Below are 19,481 nucleotides of genomic sequence, written 5' to 3'. Positions count from 1 at the left end.
ACAACAGTGGAAAATATGACAAAAGGGTGTGTGGGGGAAGAAGGGACCCATGAACTCATTCGCCAACACTCTGGCTCAGGCCTCTGTATCTACAAATCCCCCAACCAATGATGACCATGCCTCGACCTCCGGAGATGCCAGTGAAGATCACCTGCTGGCGGCTATGCAAAGTGGCTTCATGGCAGTGAACATGAAGATAGACAACATAACCTCCACCATAGGCTCATTAAAATCCAAGTTGGAAAAGGAAAGTGGCCACATTAATGAGGCAGAGACCAAAATTGGGGAGGCAGAAGGTAAGGCCAACAGACATGACCGTGGCATAACAAATTTAAAACTGGAAATGAACACAATTTGCAATAAATGCGATCACTTTGAGGCAAAACAATATCTGCATAATCAAAATACCTGAGGCAGCATGCAAGGGCCCCATGGAGACATTTGTCGAAGATCTGCTGAAAGCACTGTTAGACCCTGCAAAGTTCTCTTCCCACTCCTTGGTGGAGCAAGCTCATCACGCACTGGCACCTGTCCCTAGACCGGGAGCTCCCCCACGTACCATCATTGCAAGATTACTGAACTACTGGACAGGGATCTTATATTGTAGATGTCCAGGGAACGGGGCACGTTCCGGTACGAAGCTCATGATATCCACATCTACCCAGACTTCGCAGCTAATGTGCAGGCTCTACGGAAGTCATATGATCCAGTTAAGAAATTACTTCGAATCAGGCATTTCCCATATGCCCTTATGTTTCTAGACAAACTAAGGATCCAACATGGTGGCCGCGTACATTTTTTTGAGACTCCATCCGTGAACACTCATACATGGAAGCATCCATCCCTCTTCCACAGCGGGACCGTTGCTGGAACCTCAGTCCTTGACCACACAACAATGAGCTAGATGCCGGAGTCGGCAACTTAACAACATTAACATCGGCTTGAGCCCGAACATTACATATTGATGCGCAACACTCTTACATACTGGGACTAGTTGCTCTCCCAGTGACTTACTGTATGTTCGCAATGACTGTTCGCAACGCTCCCCAGGAGGTATCCACAGTTGTTTTTGGGTCACATCGTCAAGTTGGGGCCGATGATGGGGGGGGGGGGTTGGGTGATGTCCGTCAAGTTGGAGTTAATGATCGATATGGTTACCAAAAGTTTGGGGAATTGAAAAGGAATGAAGTTGTACTGTTATATTTTTAAAAAGTACAGACATGTTGCTTGACAAACATGAAAATAGAGCCCTATGCAACATACAGGTGTGAGACGCATTCATTATGTGAGCCAACCTGGAAGTTATGGGTGATAAACTTCTCTTCTTAACACGGAATGTCTGTGGACTAAATAACCCTATTGAGGCAAGGAAAGTACTTGCATATTTAAATTGACATAGTCCCAATATAGTGATGCTTCAGGAAACCCATGCCCAGGGGAAACTCAAAAAGGGATTTGCATCTGGATAGGGGGACCCAACGAGGTTATACTCACTACTCAACATAAGCTAAGGGGGTAATGACCCTGATACACTGTTCATTATGCTTTCAGGAAGTTAAAAGAAGCGTAGACCCTGAGTGGAGATATGTGATACTATGGGGGAAGATTTCCAGTGTTGATGTACAATTAGTCAATACATATGGCCCCAACCTCTATGACCCTGATTTCTATGGGTAAATATCGGAGATCCTGCTAGTGGGGGATGGCCTCCCTGATCATTTGTGGGGCGACTAGTACAAACCTGGACTGTGTTCTGGACCGAACGAGGGATATCCAATGGAAGCTGACTTATTTGGGCCCCATTGTGGGGCAAATTATGCTGCAAATGGAGTTGATAGATGTATGGAGGGATCGTAACCCTGGCATGCACAAGCACACCTATTACTTGTCGGTTCACAACGCACAGTCCAGGATTGATTACTGGTTGATTTATACGAGTTGGATGCCGCGAGTGCAAGATTTTGTGATATATCCAAGAACCATCTCAGATCATTCACCAGTGTTGCTACTAATACAATGGGAGGGTCCTGGAACTCCTCGCCCATCATGGAGAATGCCACCTTCATGCTTACTTGATGCAAATTTCCTGGAATTGCTACAGGATAGGATTGAGGAGTTTTTCCAGAGAAACGAGGGGCCGGTGCCATGTCATTCCACTGTCTGGGAGACCTTCAAGGTGTAGTTGAAGGGAGAAATTATTTTGATGACTGTCAGTGGTTTGAAAGAAATAAGAAGGGAGTTGAGGGCGATAGAAACAGATTTGAGGCAACTTGAAAATGAATATGGCACTTCACATGACAGAAAATTGTTGGGACTCATTAATGGGAATTTATCAACATTTAGAAACTTGGCTGACAGAAAGATCCACCTGATGAGTCAGCCCACCCAAGCACAGCGATATGGGGAGGCAGACAGACCGGGCTGTTTCCTAGCAGGTGTAATCCGGGGGAACAAGGGTCACAATATATTACCGGGATTAAGGAAGGGGCAATCAGGTGCCATGTTAACTACACATGAGGAGATCACCGATATCACCAGGCCTCATATGCTAATGTGGAAGAATGCACCGACACCGACTTATCCCATTATTTGGACGGAGTTTCTCTCCTGTCCATCTCTACTGAGGCACAAACAATACTTAATCAACCATTTACACTAGAAGAAACCATGGATGCCATCATGGCCCTGTCATCCAGGAAGGCCCCAGGCCCTGATGAAAGTCCGACAAATACTGGCCCCTAAGCTACTGAAAGTCTGGGAAGAGTCTTTACAGGCCAGCCAATTGCCATCTACACTTTCTGAGGCTGTGATTACAGTGCTACTAAAGCTGAATAGACCAGCGTCAGATATGGCCTTGTAGAGACCATTATCACTGATTAACACTGACACAAATATTTTTGCAAAAATGTTGTCTACCCACCCGCTGCCGTATATGTCGACATTACTGCATCCGGATCAATCTGGATTCATTCCTGAATGATCCACGGCACTTAATCTGCACAGACATGTCTGTATTATATCTCAAATAGACCCCAAAGCTAGGGCAGTGGCAGCCGCGCTTGACGCAGAGAAGGATTTCGACTCTGTTTCTTGGACATTTTTCTTTGCAGTCCTGCACTGGATGCGATTGGGAGATCATTTTATAGAGTTTGTACGACTTCTATATGCTACACCATCTGCTAAGGTCCGCACCAACGGCATACTGTCACCAAGCTTTTATATGGGATGCGGGACGAGGTAGGGCTGTCCACTGTCCCCATTGCTCTTTGCACTGACGATAGAACCCCTTGCACGAATGACACGTGATAGACATTGCCATAGGGGGATCCACATAGTGGGACCACCACAGGTTATATCCCTATATGCTGACGACACACTCTTGTACATCCGTAACCCGGAATAAAACATAGCTCCAATGATGAAGGAGGTCCGTAGATTCCCAATTCATTCTGGGTATCAAATTACCGAGGAAAAATCAAAACTATTCCCATTGACTGATGCCACTTGGGTCCCGGCAGACTTATTAAGATTTAGATGGGTCCCACATAAATTCAAGTACTTGGACATATTGGATTCACGTTCACATTGTTCCCTTCTTATTGATAATCATGAAACTTACTTAGATACACTGGCAATGAAATTACGATTATGGGAAAAATGTCCAATGTCATTATATGGCAGACTCTCATTACTCAAAATGGTGGTGGTTCCTAAACTACTATACTATTTCTGCAATATCGCAGTATGGCCAGGACAAGCATTTTTTGATAGACTTCGCACGCTGGCAACTAAATATGTATGGGCAATGGGTGTTCCAAAATTGAAGTGGGAGGGATTGTCTGAATCATTTGAACTGGGCGGCCTAGGGGCACCCCATTTCGAGCTATATTATATTGTCTCACAAGCCCAGTATGCGGGCCACTGGTACTCCACCAGCAATAACCCAATTCACCAGGCTCTGGAGTCATACAGCACTGCGCTAACAAATCTAAGGTCGATTATGTTGGCTGACTGACACGAAGATTCATGCTCATTAGATCCGGTGCGCAGGACGGTAAATGCTTGGTCAGGATTGTTTAAGAGACTAGATGTGACGGCCCCATATTTTAGATCTGCTCCCCAGTGGAATTGGCCAGGACTCCCTCTGACATACGACAAAGACATTAAGACTATGTTTGATGAGGGGGGCAATAATGACCTTACATGACCTGTTCCCTGATGGGACATTTGTTGCACTTGATGAATTTGTGGCCAAACTGTGTGACAATCTGATTAGAATGTTTCAATACTTCAGAATGAGAACGGTGGCTCGTCGCTGGTGGCCCTCGTTCTCTATGGAACCGAATATTTGTGAACCTATAGAAATTATAGCGTGCAGTGGAGACCCTAGGAGACTTGTTTCTAGACTGTATACAGTGTGCCAGGTCAACCAGATGCCTGTCAATGGGGCCAAAGGGAAATGGGAGAAAGACTTAGGCATTGTAATACAGGTCGAACAATGGCTTCGCTGGTGTCACCTGACAAATGAGGTCTCCCTTAATGTAAACTTTTGGTTAATACAGTTTAAAATACCCAATCAACTACATTACACACCCACACGCATTTCAAAATTTTCACCAAATGTCAGTAATGAGCGTATGAAATGTGGTATGGCTGCTGCAGCCTCCCTTCATATGTACTGGAACTGCCCACTGATTATTCGATTCTGGCAAGAGGTGACAGATATCCTCTTTGACATTAATAAAATATCCCCTGTGCTCTCCCCCTAAATACCTGCTGGGAGATATTGGGAAGTCTGCCGTGAAAATGCACAGGCTTTTCATCCCGAGTTGCATGATTACAAAAAAATTATTCTGAAATATTGGAAATCTAGAGCAGCCCCTATTGTAACTGAAGGGCTCAAAGAATTAACCTTTGTTAACGAGAGGGAGGAAGGATACATTGCATTGACTGTGCCCAGATGTCGACCAAAGGACATTTGGCGTCCATTTTGGAAACTTTCCACGACAAATAAACAATGAAGAAGAGTCGGCGGGGCCAACATGATAGCCCTTACGAGTATGTGACGATATACAGCAACCAACACTATGGGCCTCATTACGAGTTTTGCGGTAGCCGTGCCGGTTTTACTGGCACGTCTGCCGCCAAACTTGTGAAAATACCGGCACCCGGCAATGTGTAATTACCAGGTTATTCCGATCCAGCTGGACCCTGTAATTATCCATTGCCTGGTGCGGATAATTGACAGTCCCCTTTCCCATTTGAGCCCCATAGGACTCAATGGGAATGGGGAGCATGGTAGCACCGGCACCGTTAATACCGGTGCTGGTGCTACCATCAAGTTCTGCTTGCGTGTGCCGGTACGGCTGCCAGGACACACCTGGTGGCCGTAATGGCACCCACGAGCAGAACCCATAGTTTGCCAGTCCGGGAACTACGGTGCTGGCAAGCTTACCGGTACCATAGTTCCCGGACCGGCAAACTTGTAATGACCCCCTATGTTATTTAACAAGCTGATAAGTAGTAATACTTTAATATCTGCACTATGTCATGTTGTAATCTCTCCGTCCATATGGTTTGTCATTAAAGTAGCATGTCTGCCATTATGTTAAATAAAGTTTTTTTTTTTAAAAAGAAGTAACGATGTAACTGAAGCACCAAGAGCAACATGTACCTCAAGCTAAAGTAATCATGGATCTAAAGGAGATGAAGTAAGTTACTGACCAATAACTCTAAATATGCAGTAACTCACGGTAAAAAGAGAACCCATAGAAGCTTGCTATAGAGGAATATATAATGTGGCAAGGACGGTCATAGTAGGAAAATGGACGCTACTCAGGTTGAACATAACTAAGCTAACTCAGAGACAGGTAGAGGCTGTAGGATCAGGAGACGCAGAAAAACAGCTCTGTGTGCAGAGCCGACAATGAGTCAAGGTTGGCCACGAATTAAGGATGCTATTTGTTTTTTTCAACAAAACATTTTATTGAGCATTTTCACATTATTAACATCAACATGATTCATGAGCATATAAGTATACACATGGGCATAGGTGGGCATCCGAGATTGCGATTAATCAATAGTTCGGGGATAAGCCGAGACCTGCTGTGTTTGGTGCCGGTTCTGTTTCACAAGTTTTATAGCAGGCAATGGTCAGTTCACTACCTTCATATAGGCTCTTGAGATCTGGGGAGATTCCACCTGGCTGATAGTTCAGGCATGGACGCTTAGGGAGAGTTACTTGGCCCATCTGGTCATGGGAGGCCGGTGCGTTAGCAGTGGGAATTTCTCAGCATAGACCTGGAAGGCAGCCCATTTGCTGTGAAATTTGTTCAACTTCTCCAGACGGATGGCCGCGATCATTTCGGCCACCACTATGTCCCAGCATTACACCCACCACATGGGGAGGGCTGACCATCAGGGTGCTTCCACAGGTGAGCTATCATGATTTTAGCCGTAGTCAGTAGTTGGGTACATAAGTTTGCCATGTGTCCCTTGAGCGGAAAAGCTCCTCCCTTGGTGTCTCCCAGTAGGATTATTCCCAGATCCCATGGAATGCTTCGGCCGTGAATAGCAGGATGTGTTCTCTCGCCAGAAATATGAGACTTTCGGGCATGCCCAGAATAGGTGAAACAAGGACCCGTTAATTAGGCATCCCCTCCAGCAATGGGCCGAGATCGCCGGATTACTCTTGTTTAGTTGCTCTGGGGTTACAGAACATCTAAAACAGACTTTCATTCCCCCTTCCTTGTTAGTGACACATTTGGAGCTTTTGTGTAAGCATGCCCAGATACGAGCCCAATCTTCTAGATCTAACCCCTGTCCCAGATCCCTTTCCCAATTAAGCATGTATTTTTCTCTCCTATCTGGGTCAGATTTGTCAAGAAGGCGGTATAGAGTTGAGACCTTGCCCTGGTTTGTTGGTGTTGTAAAAGTTTGTTCTACGGCTGACAGGTCCCTCCCTCCCTTGTCCCTGATGGAGCTCTGTGACAGCCAGTGCCTTATTTGTGTGTAGTGAAATCCTTCTGCCTTCGTCACCATAAATGTTGCTTTGCATTCTTCGAATGTTAGTGGTAACCCCTTAACCGGGAAGTCTGAGACCATCATTAAGACCCCCTCCCTCCACCGGGCGAACTCTTGCGTGCGCATACCCGGAGAGAATTCAGGGTTGTTCCATATTGGAGTTAAGGGCCATAGGGAGCCTATGCAACCCCATTTACGAGCCGTTGTCTTCCAGCTTTTAATGGTGTTCTTGATGGAGGTTAATGGGCCGGAGTTCGGGAGGCTTGTTGTAATGTGAGATGCAGAAGCGCTGCCAAAGGAGAAGAGCTCCAAGTTTCCTCTAGCTGTTTCCATCGGGGCAGATTCATGGTGGCTTCCCACATGAAGGAATGTGAGAGTTGCGCCACCCTACAGTACCTGGACACGTCTGGGACCCCCAACCCACTCATGCATGTGCTTCGTATCATGATTCATTTAGCTAGGCGCGGTCCCCTTGTCCCCCCAGACAAACTTCAGGATTCTTCTTTCTTCTTTGCAGTTTCTGGAGGTCACTCTCCGGTATGTGGACAGGCAATGCTGTGCAGTGGTAGATTATCCTTGCTACAATATTCATTTTCACTGCCGTTATTCTCCCCAGCCAGGATATTCCTGCCTATGCCAGCGTTCTAGATCTTTATGCAGCTCACTGAATAGCTGTGGGAAATTAACTCAGTATGTGCATCCTATTTTATCTGGTATCTCCACCCCTAAGTAGCTGATGCAGGATTTGGCCCAGGGGATAGGGTGTTTGGCTGCTATGGCTATCCTATTCTCTCTTGTTATATGTTAATTGCCAATGCTGCCAATGCTGCAGATTTAGAGTAATTAACACCAAAGTCTGATGCGTTACCAAATGCCTCAATTTCTTTCCAAAGGGCTTCCATCGAAGAATTCACCTGGGTCAGTGTAAGCAGGACATCATCCGCGTACATCGCAGCTTTGTATGTGTGTGCCCCCACTTTTAAGCCATGTATGTTTGAATTTTCCCTGGGTTTTGTGGCGAATGGCTCCATCGATAGTGGGCGAATATCAGCAGGGATAGTGGGCAGCGTTGTAGGGTGCCTCTAGTTATATTGATTTTGGCTGATCCAGTGCCGTTTATCCTAAGGGAGGTGGTCGGTTGCAGAAAATTTGCCATGGACTTGTAATGAATGAAGTTGGGGCTGAATCCAAAGTGCGTTTGTGTTTGTCTAATATACCCCCACTCTAACAGATTGAAGCTTTATGTGCATCAAGGGAGATGACCACTAGTTCCACTACCCAGCCTGTCGGCACTTTCGATTAAGTTGATTGTACGTCTTATGTTGTCTGATGTTTTACGTCCGGGGATAAACCCTGTTTGGTCTGGGTGTATTAATTCAGGGAGGACTGTTCGTAGTCTGGTTGCCAGTATCTTAGAAAAGATCTTGGCATTGTTGTTCAGTAGAGTAATTGGCCTGTATGAGGCGCATTGCTCGGGGTCTTTGCCTTGTTTGGGGATGAGTACTGTCAGGGTTTCGTTCATGGATGGGGTGATTCCTACCGTTGTAAGGAAGGAGTTGAAAGGGGTGGAGAGTTGAGGGGCCAGAATATGTGCAAATGCCTTGTAAAGCTTCGAGCTCACCTGACAATATCCTGCATTGCTCCTCTGGACCCTCACTGCATTGTCTGGATGTTGTCGCTGGCCGCTATGGCCTGACACACAGTGGAGAGACTGCTTGTGCGGCAGAACTGCTGCCAGCCAGTCCTCTGGTCCCTACGCGTGGGGTGCAGCCCCTGGGTCCCAGATCGAGGATTGTGCGTTGTAACTACGTGTCAGCGGGCGAACCTCCGGATAAGATCTGAATGTGGGACATTCTTCAGATGAAGGAAGAAGAAAACATCTGTGAGAGCCAAACTGCTGGTCAATTAAAAGCATACAAAGTTCATATGAGATAGAGTGGGCAAGTCTCTAGAGACCAAGAGGAGCAACAGCACCCTGCATAATTAAATCAAATAGCAGTAAATAGAAGGCTGAAATTGACAAATTCGTGGTTTCTTCACACATGACTTAGAAGTCAAAAACAAAGGGTATTCGTTACACACTTAAGCTAAGATAGTGGTGTACTCACACTCCCTTGAGTCAAACTACAAATGGAAGACTTTAGCCGATAGCCTACCGATGAGAAATGATGGACTAATACTCATTGGGAACATTGGGAGTAGTCTGAAGGGATTCAAACACCTAGGTTTAATTTCATGTACGTGCTGCTAAAGAGCAAAAAGTCCAAGGTTGGGAGAGTATGCCAACCAATCAGTGGGGTCGAGAGACAACCTAACATGCAATTTAGCATAGAACAATCAACTGTTGTTTTGTCCGCTATAATCAGTACTATACGTATTTAGAGGTAGTTCAAGGCGTGCCCTAAAGACAAGTGGTAGCCAATGATGCACTAATCCGTATATATTCTATAAGTAGATATGTTCCCAATCCCTTCCCTCAATAGGTTTTGTATTTTGCTACGTAGAATGACGAGTGTGCGTGCATCAGTCCGATGTCTGTGAGATCAGCCCAACTTTATTGAATTGATAATAAAGTAGTAGTTTGGCATATTCTTTGAGTCTGTCCGATTATTTGGTCTGCAATCATTATTGTAATTCCATCTGGCACAAAATATGCCTCAAGGTACTAGAGCACATTTTGGTAGCAGTACAAATTGCTACAGTCGAGTCGACCTTGGCCAGATCCAGACCCTCGGATCCTTGACTACTCACGCCATTAGCCAGAAGACCACAGAGCTTCCTGTGGAGATCGGCGTGCAGCGTCACTTGTGAAGAAGATTTAGTCGGCAGGTCCCCCTTTGATGAAATTCCTGTCCGGTCCCCGCAGGTGCCCCTTTGATGGAAGGCAAACTGGTCTGTTGAGGGAGAGTCGATGCTGGAGGAATGGAACGGATGTAAGTAGAACAATGAAAGTGGCAAAATAGGGGAATGGATTGTGTTGTAAATAAAAATATAAAATGTAACAGGATTTTGGGGGGAAATTTTAAAGAGAAATAGATATCTTGGTTCATGTTCCAACAGGACAGAAGGGTACGCAGTAAAGTAAATCGTATTAAGGATTCTTGAGGCAAGGCCTGCAGACGAGTCCGTGTCAAACTCCAAGATGGAGTGAAACAGTGAAGAGATACATTTACTAAAATAGTGAAGTAAGGCGTATGCAGTAAAAATTAAAAAGTGCACATGTATGGGGTTATAAAACTGTTAATATAAATCTTGTGTTGTGTCTAGACTGATGAATATAAAATAATAGTAAATAATTAAAGAGATTGGTGAACAATTTGGATCAAGAGATTGACGTCAATTAGGAAGAGAAAAATCAAAGGAAAGTAATATGCAAATAAAGAAGAGACTCTTGAAATACCAATAATAAAAGTATGAATAATAATAATTGATAGAAAGTGTAAACGAAGGAAGAAACAGAATATCATTCCAAAGATTTTTTAAATAAAAAAAGTGAGCAGTTAAAATATATCCTGATTGGGAATATAACCAGTAATTGATCAGCATTTTATATTTGATCAAATAAAAAATCAAATAAAACAACGGGTAAGTATTGACGATCAAAATTGATCTGTCATCATGGGGGATACACCTCTTATACATTTGTGTAGGAAATTGCTGAGATATACAGCGAAACTAAGGAAATACAATTCAGAATGGGTTCGAGGCACAACCAATAAGACACTCATGCCATGGCCTCTAGAGACGTATTGCAGCATATGATGACATATTTGCATGCCACATATAAGTGAAAAAAGCTGCAGAAAAGGCTGGCCATTTTAGAACTTTGGAAAATGTTCCAGAGTGAGAAAGAAGATCAAGCTTATAGGGATTGGATGCTCAATCAGCATAAAGGGGAGGATAAAATGCTACCCTTTCCCCCCTTGAAGAGAAGAGTGCAGACACAGAGGGGAAGGGATTTTACCCTTTAAAGGAAATAAAAGCAGCAGCGTGGTATGTACCCCCCACTTATAGCAGCGAGGATAATACAGAAGAGAGCAAGAGTAGAGAACGCAAAGATATATCAGCATGCAATGAAAGAAAACAGCGTGATGAGAGAAAGGATAAACAATACAGACGAATGGAGATAGAGAAAGAAGCAGGGAAGCAGAAATAAATAAAGGGAATAACAATAGTACAGAATGAATGGATGGAGGACAAATATTGCTTAAACTAGACGATAAGGGCATTGATGGGGTTCGAGCAAGAGAGGAGAGAGAAGAGTGAGAAGAAAGAGAAGGAAAAGAAAGAGCATACAAGTAAGAGAAGGATAAAGAACACAAGTGAAAGGAAGAACAAAGACGATATGAGACAAGGAAAGAAAAGGAGAGATTAGAAGAGAAGAAATGAGAACGGATAGAAGACCAAAGAAGGAAAGTACATAGGTTGCAGAGGAAGATGAATTAAGGGAGATGAGGAGAAGAGAAGAAGAAATGAACAAGAGTAGGGGATTAAAAGATGATGAAATAGAATATTTATGCCATAGGAGCATAGTGCTGATTAACGCACGAGAGCGCCTGGAGGAAGAGAAAGGGTCACAATAGCCCTGTAGGGAGCTGCAAGGAATTGCTGAGATCAGCATGGGCCGGTGGAAAAGATACAGAAGACATAGAGTAGAGACTTGGGAAGCTATAGAGGCAATTGAGGGACAGAGGTAGGTATGAAACCCAAGAGATTGTAGAAGGATCCTTATTAAAGGGAACTGAAGGTAGATCAGGTGACGTCATAACAGACGAGTGCGGAACATTTGGCCACATTACAAGGTTGGCGGTAACCTCGTAACACTGAATCCGGTGCCTGACTTCCCGGTGCCGCCGGGACATTAACAGTCCCGGCAACGCGGGAAGTCAGGCACCGGATTTTATAACTCCCCATTCCCATAGAGACCCATAGGCCTCTATGGGAGCGGGGAAATAGAAGCTCTGGCAAATGGTGGCGGTGCTTCCATGAAAAGTCTGCCTACCGGGGCCGCTGCGCCCGGCAGGTCAGACCTGCTGTGCGCGATGGCCCCAGCAGGCAAACTCATAGTGTGGTGGGCTGGAAAGAAGGGTGCCGGTAAGCTTACCGGCACCCTTGTTTCTGTACCGCCACACTCGTAATGAGGCCCATCGTCTTTAAACAGATTCAGAGCTTGAAGACACAGAAGGAGGCAATAGTCACACGAGCTGGGGCATAATGATGTCAGACGAAGAGTGGGAGGAGAATGAGAGGGTGCAAAGAGAGGGCGCATTGTAGTTTTCAAAAACATTGAGTGCAGAAAAAGGGGTATAATGATCAGACTTAGAGGACCCTAAAGAAAGGACACCAGAACCAACACCTTATGCTGAGCGACCACCAGCATGATCGCGTAGTACAGGGAATATATCCCCGTCGTATGTAAACAGATTAAGACCAATACCAGGAAGGAAACAAATGGGTGAGGCTAGCTCTGCTTTGAAGACAAGGAGTGCAGGTAAATAGGATTATGAAGCAAGATTTTCACAATTCCCATTATTGGAGAAGGGGGAGGACGAACACAATACATACCATGGCAACTGATGGATAAAGACAATTTAAGGTGTAACTTGCCGAGTTTAGCTTCGGGAGCAGGAAAATGGATTTATGAGTCAGAGAGGATGGCATCAGAAATTATGTTAGCTATAGGTGACATAAAAGGGCTCTAGCTGCTATTTTGGGGGAGAGAGCTGGAGACATTTGGAAGCAAGCAGGATTTGCAGATGTGACTGCGCAAAACACGACACACGATGGTGCGCCATTTAATAATTGCAGAGCAGATGTATAGCGGGTGCTCAGATTGCAATATCCCGATAAATCAGATATGGGTGCGATTATGACTAGGAATATGGGTGAGGATAAAAGGACCTGTTTCCTTTATTCAAGAAATTTAGGACAAATGGCGGCAGGAGACTTGTGAACTGTGGGATAAAATGGTAGCATTATTTTACCACATTTTGTGTCAGGGGTGCTAGAGCCAATGAAACAGCAGTTGAAAAACAGGTGGGAATGGAAGCGAAGCCATGGCCAGAAATATAATTGACAATCGTGCATCACTGCCGATTAATGCAGGAGAAAAATAAGAAGAAAGCTGAGAACAGGAAGCAGGGTGAAGCAAAACTAGTTCAGAAAAAGTTGTCCAAAATAGCTATTGAGGGAGCGGTTTTGATAAGTAATGAAGGAGGGGTGACACAGGAGATGCGGTCAGGGCAGCAAAATAACACAGGATATCTCGCTGGCTTGAGCGAGTACAATGTTTGGCCAAATGGAAGAGGGAATGGGCCTAGAGGAGTAGGGCAAGAAGGACAGCCACAACAATGTTGGAATTGTGGAAGAATGGGACACATAACCAGGACATGCAGAAGCAGAGGAGGCATGCAACAGAATTGACAAGCTCCAAGAGGGAGGGTGGGTTATACTCCACAATATAATGCTGAACCAAGATCACACATATGCTCAGATATTTGCACCACAATCCCAACAAATACAGCCAGTACTACTGCAAATGCAATTGCAGCATGGACAGACAGAGCAGGCACCCATGCAAACACAAAGGCAAAACCACAGCAAGCACAGATACAGTAGGCTATGGTACCACAATGGAACATGACCCCATAAGTCCAACAGGCATCCACACCCAAATTGGGGAGTGTGACTGTGATAGGAGGAAATCCTTTCACAGTTACGGGGATGAATGTATATACACAATAGGATAGTCCACAAAGTGACCTGATGCTTTCAGTACTATCAGTGACACCAGATCCCCAAGAGGAACCAAGGGTTAAGGTGACAATAGGAGGCAAGACATTTTCATTTCTAATAGACACTGGAGACACTCATTCCTGTATCCATGAGGGAAAATACCCAATGTCAGGTACTGCTATAAATGCTCAAGGATTCTCTGGGGCTATGGGTTTAGTTCCTTTTACAGACAAATTACCAATGTATATAGGAGAACATGATATGTCAATGCCATTATTATATGCTAGGCAGACACCAGTCAATATATTGGGACGTGACTTAATGACGAAACTTAAGCTGATGATATCTTTCACTGACAAAGGAATACTGTGCTCTACTCCAGGGATACACTATATGAATGTTGTAGAATTTATATTAGCCTTGACAGACCTGAAATCATTATGATGAGTGCCTTTAGATCCAGAAGTATTTTTGAATGGCACGACTATCTTATTATCATGGTTACCCAGGTTGGTAGGTAAAATATTGAGAATACCTTATGAATTTTTGTTCAGACCAGAAATCCCAATGGTCAATGAGGAAGGGCAGATAATTCCCTTAAAATTAAAAGCAGCAGTGGTCAGAGAAGAAAGGTAATGCTTCATGGGACAGATGATGAAGGAAGGGGATGGCGGACAGTGATAGCCCTTAGTGAAGGATACAGGTTGACAGATTTGACAGGTGAAGAACTGTTTAAAGAGGACTATTTTGATGATGAAATTGTGTTTGTATAAGTATCACTTATTGGATTAAAGTAAAGAATATAGAAATACTGCAGAGCATGGCATTGGTAAAACAAAGATCGCCATTCTTTCAGGAAGACTTACAGAAAGTGCCATAGATCTTACGGACTACGACCCCATAAAATGTGAGTTTATTAAATGAGATAGATGCAGTTAAAATCAAATTAAAACCAGGAGCTAGTTTACCACAAGCAAAACAATACCCCATCTCCAGAGAGGCAGGTGAAGGTATATATGAGACCATCTCTGCTTTAATGAAGCAAGGCATATTGGTGCCATCAGACTCATCATGTAACACGGCCATGTACCCTGTGAGAAAATCAAAGGGGGGGGCGTGTAGATTTATTCAGGAACTTTGCCCTACAAACAATATAGTCAAAGCTGAGTTTCCCTTAGTTCCAAATCCTGCAGAGATACTGTGTAACATTACATCCACGGCCAAATATTTTACAGTTGTTGATTTAAAGAATGCATTCTTTTTGATTTCCTTCATGAAGACTCACAAGATTTGACTTACTTTGCATATAGAAATAACCACCTGAAACATACTGGTTTGCCCCAGGGGTACTGTGAGTCCCCTTCAACCTTTAACCGAGTACTCCAGATGGACTTGGGTAATGTCAAACTCGAAAGTGCAATAATTCAGTATGTGGATGACATTTTGGTGTGTAGTCAGACAGAGGAAAGATGCAGAGAAGACTGTTAAACTCATGACCATACTTTCAGAGAAAGGATATAAGGTAGACAAGGAGAAATTACAATATTGTCAAGAAGAAGTCTTGTGCATTGGACAGTTGATCTCTCACGAAGGGAGAAAAGTGACCTGGAAGAGCAGAAGCAATCATGAAAACAGTGAGAGAAATGCAACAGTTTCTAGGCTTATGCAATAATAGCAGGGCCTTGGTTTATGATTGCAGTACATACATTCGATCACTTTTAAAAGGACTCAAAGAAGCACAAGTAGATAAGAGCATAATAACATGGACATATAAGATAACTGAATGGTTTGAATAATTAAAAAAGGAAATCAGTACAACCCCTGTGTTGGGGATCCCAGATTACAATGCAGAATTGTATTTATTCTGAAATTCAAACGGTGAAGCCATGACAGCAGTTCTTACACAGAAGATGACATTAGGACACAGACATTAACCATTGGCATATTACAGTGGGATTTTAGATCCAGTAATGAAGGGACACTATCCCTGTAAGCAATCTTTACCTGCTGCTGCATTCGCAATTGAAAAAGCTTCAAGTATAACAATTGGGTGCCTTATAACGTTATCTGTAGAAGATACAATATTTGCAATTTTAGAGAAGCCTAAAATTACATTGACCACACAAAGAGCATCAGGGTACGAGGTGATCAATTCCAACCCCACGATTAAAATTGTTACATGTAAAACAGTAAATCCAGTAATGTTTATAGCAGAACCAGTAGGAGAAGATGACTATGTACAAGATTGCACAACGTATACTGACTGTTATAATGATATTCCCCAAGCTAGAGAAAACGCTGTTGGGAGTGGGGGAAGTTTTTCTATAGATGGTTCTTCAAAAAGTGAACAGACTACGGGGGAAAGGCATACTAGCACAGCGGTAGTGAAACTGAATAGAAAAGGTGAATTTGAGGTAGTAACAAGCATGACAGTGTCTTCAAATTATTCAGCACAGGCTGCAGAACGAGTGGCGCTCATCGAAGCTTCAAGGACGAGGAAGTGATGATGTACGCAGACTCCGCTTATCTGATGTCTACTGTGCATGCAGGTTTGTCACACTGGAAAAGGAGGGGCTTCGTCTGCAAGGACGGCACTCCAATGCAACATGCAGCACTATTGGATAGGCTTATAGATGCATTGAGTCATCCATCGACCCTAACAGTCGTAAAATGCTTAGCACATTCTAAACTAGCAGACTTAATATCCAATAGAAACAAAGCTGCAGATTTAGATGCCAAAAAAGCAGCCTGTTATCCACCAACATCTAATTTAGAGAGAGGAGACGTTAAACAAACGGTAGGCCAATGCATGTTTGTAAAGGAAGGCTTCAACATGCTGTCTATTGTCCAGTTAATTGAAATACAAGGTCAGTTCCACAAGAAGAACAGGATTTATGGAGAAAGCAGGGGTGTTCTTTATCCCCCACTAAGGCCATTTGGATGCCGGATAGCACTGGCAAGCCAGTAATGCCTCTAGCATTATCGAGTAGCGCTGGAGCAGCTTCACTACCCAGCACACACGACTTGAGAGAGTCTAGCTGCAACAATTGCACAAGAGTGGTTCTCACCCAATCTACCGCAACATGTGACAGAGTTAATTGTGAATTGCATAGTGTGCCAGAAATGTACTGAAGGGCACACTTTACGAACAGTGGGAGGAGTAATCCCTAAACCCAATGGCCCATTTCAGCATTTACATATAGATTATGTAAATATCCTACAGATATGCAATGGCTACAGATATATGATAGTCGTGGTATGTCCTTTTTCTAGATGGCTAGAGGCAGGTCCATGCACAAACCCTGATGCCACATGTGCTGCTAGGTTTCTTGTGTGTGAGGTGTTCCCCAGTTGGGGGTGCGCAAGGTTTTGCGGTCTGACAATGGACTGCATTTTGTAAATGAACTTTTTGAAGAGATAGTTCCCCTATTAGTTATAAAACACAAGTGTTCCTCTGCTTATCACCCACAGGCGAATGGCGTCTGCGAGGGATTAAACTGATTGTTAAAAGAATGTAGAGCTAAAGTTAAAAATCACATTGAAAAAAGGATGGCTACATGACCTGCCCCTTGCCTTGTATGCCCAGAGAAATCTACCTGGTTCAGATCACTATCTAACTTATCTTGAGTTGGTGACTGGACGATACATAAGAACCCCACTTGCTCCTCCAACTAGGGTAAGAACTGATGCCCACAGTGTAGCAAAGGCATTAGGCGACAAGATGCATGATTATCTAACAACAATGATTGCAAGTGTTTCTTTCATGTCTCAACAGATCAAGAACAGAAGGGATGGGTCAAAAGGAAGTGGCAAAGAGATCTCCAAAATTGTATCCAGGCGACAAGGTGCTAGTGCGCAAATTTATACGCACCTTGAGTACACCCCGCTTGGATGGGCCTCATGAGGTAGAAGAAGCTAGCCCCACTGCTGTCAAATTGAAGGGGCGAAGAGCATTGCTATATCTACACAATGTCAGACCTTATAAAGGCGAAACATTGACCACTCCCGAAGATATCCACAGTGAAGCAAGAGAAGAAGCTTCATGCAAACCCGCCAGATGGGTAGAAACAAGAGTAAAGAAAATGAAGTGCACACAAGCAGTATAGATTAAGGACCAACGTTGCTTAAAAATCACTAAAGACCAGCGGTTCTCAAATTTGACAAGAAGAAAATAGACTTACAGACAGGCTGTTTTCCAATATAACTGGGAGGTTATTTCGAGTTAAAGGGGATGTTGAGGAGGACCACGAAGATATAAATACATATCTTGATAATTTGTCTCATTTAAAAAGTAACCTTTGGTATCGGCATATGAAGGAAGTGGGAGAGACAACATCAGATGAAAGCTGCTATGTCTGTTCCTTAATACGGTATGCCATGAATGCAGCAAGGACATTTATTGCAAGAGAAATACCTGTACAAGATGCAAGATGTCTCAATCATTTAGCAGCGTGCACAACAAGAGGACAATTTGAAGGAAAATGGGCACCCCTAAAATGGAGGTTGAGAAAGACATTCCCATATGAAGATGAATACATAGAAATGCAGCAAATGAAAAAGGACCCAGGTTGGATGAGTAGGATGCTCATGTATTCCCTTAGTGGTATGACTGGAGACAAGATAAGGATTGTCGAGCAGTAGAGACTAGGATGTGCAGATACATGGGAGACACCAGGATTGCAGGGATGCTGGGGAACTATTATGGACAAGTAGCAAACAGCACAGGATGGGAAGATGAAATGCTGGCCTGTAGTGCACTCTTATTGATGACAGCACCAGTACAGGTAGTACAAGAGGTGAATGACGAATGTCTGAAATCATGGGCCAAGTATGCAAAACTACTAACATGGGTCAAGGATGAGACAGGACCTGTGTCCATACTACCAATGAAGAATGCCACTTTGTGCCTCAGAAACAAGTTTGATTAAAATGGATGAAAACAAGGAATGCGTACAGATAATTGATGTCCCAGGAATGAATATAGGAACTGCTGTACTGATGGACCGATATGTGGAGCTTACGTATGCATGTTCCTGCATTGGTGATTCCCCGAAGTGATCTCCATATTGATGAATTTCCAAAAATGGATGAGCACATGAGGTAGAAGAGGTCGCTCAACCTCTATCGCAAGAAGAGAAGTTGTTATTTCTCCGCAAAATCAATAGAGACCTATGACAATATTCCAGATGAGCATAAAGTGTTCAGTAAAACGCAATGATAATGACATCTATATTCCTGCCAGGACTCCAGACTGCAGTGAACGGCAAGTGGCTACAGATCACCATATGATGAATGCAACAATACAAGGATTCATTGCAATCAGATAAGAATTAAGGGCCATCAGGCTGATGACTCTCCAGAACAGGTATGTCCTGGACTTAATTACAGCAATGGAATGAGGTGTGTAAGATCAGGCTTTCTTGCCGTACATTCATACCATCCCATGATGAAGAGATTGGAACCCTGATAGAAGCAATAACTATGCTGACAATTATTTTGCATACACCATCCCATTATGAAGAGAATGGAACCCTGACAGAAGCAATAACTATGCTGATGATTTTGCTTACAAAGATGGAAGATGAAGCTGATGAAACAGCAGGAGATGACTGTTTTAGTCTCTGTTTTCATGGATTCCAACCTGGCTGGCGAATGCCTTCAAATTGCTTGGACCAATGCTGGTATTAATATTTCTAGGATTCTGTCTTATAAGGATAATTTTG

The sequence above is a fragment of the Ambystoma mexicanum genome, chromosome 6q (genome assembly GCF_040938575.1).
Source record: "Ambystoma mexicanum isolate Mex_15411 chromosome 6q, UKY_AmexF1_1, whole genome shotgun sequence".
NCBI classification, from domain to species: Eukaryota; Metazoa; Chordata; class Amphibia; order Caudata; family Ambystomatidae; genus Ambystoma; species Ambystoma mexicanum.
Note: the sequence above shows the minus strand (reverse complement) of the source record.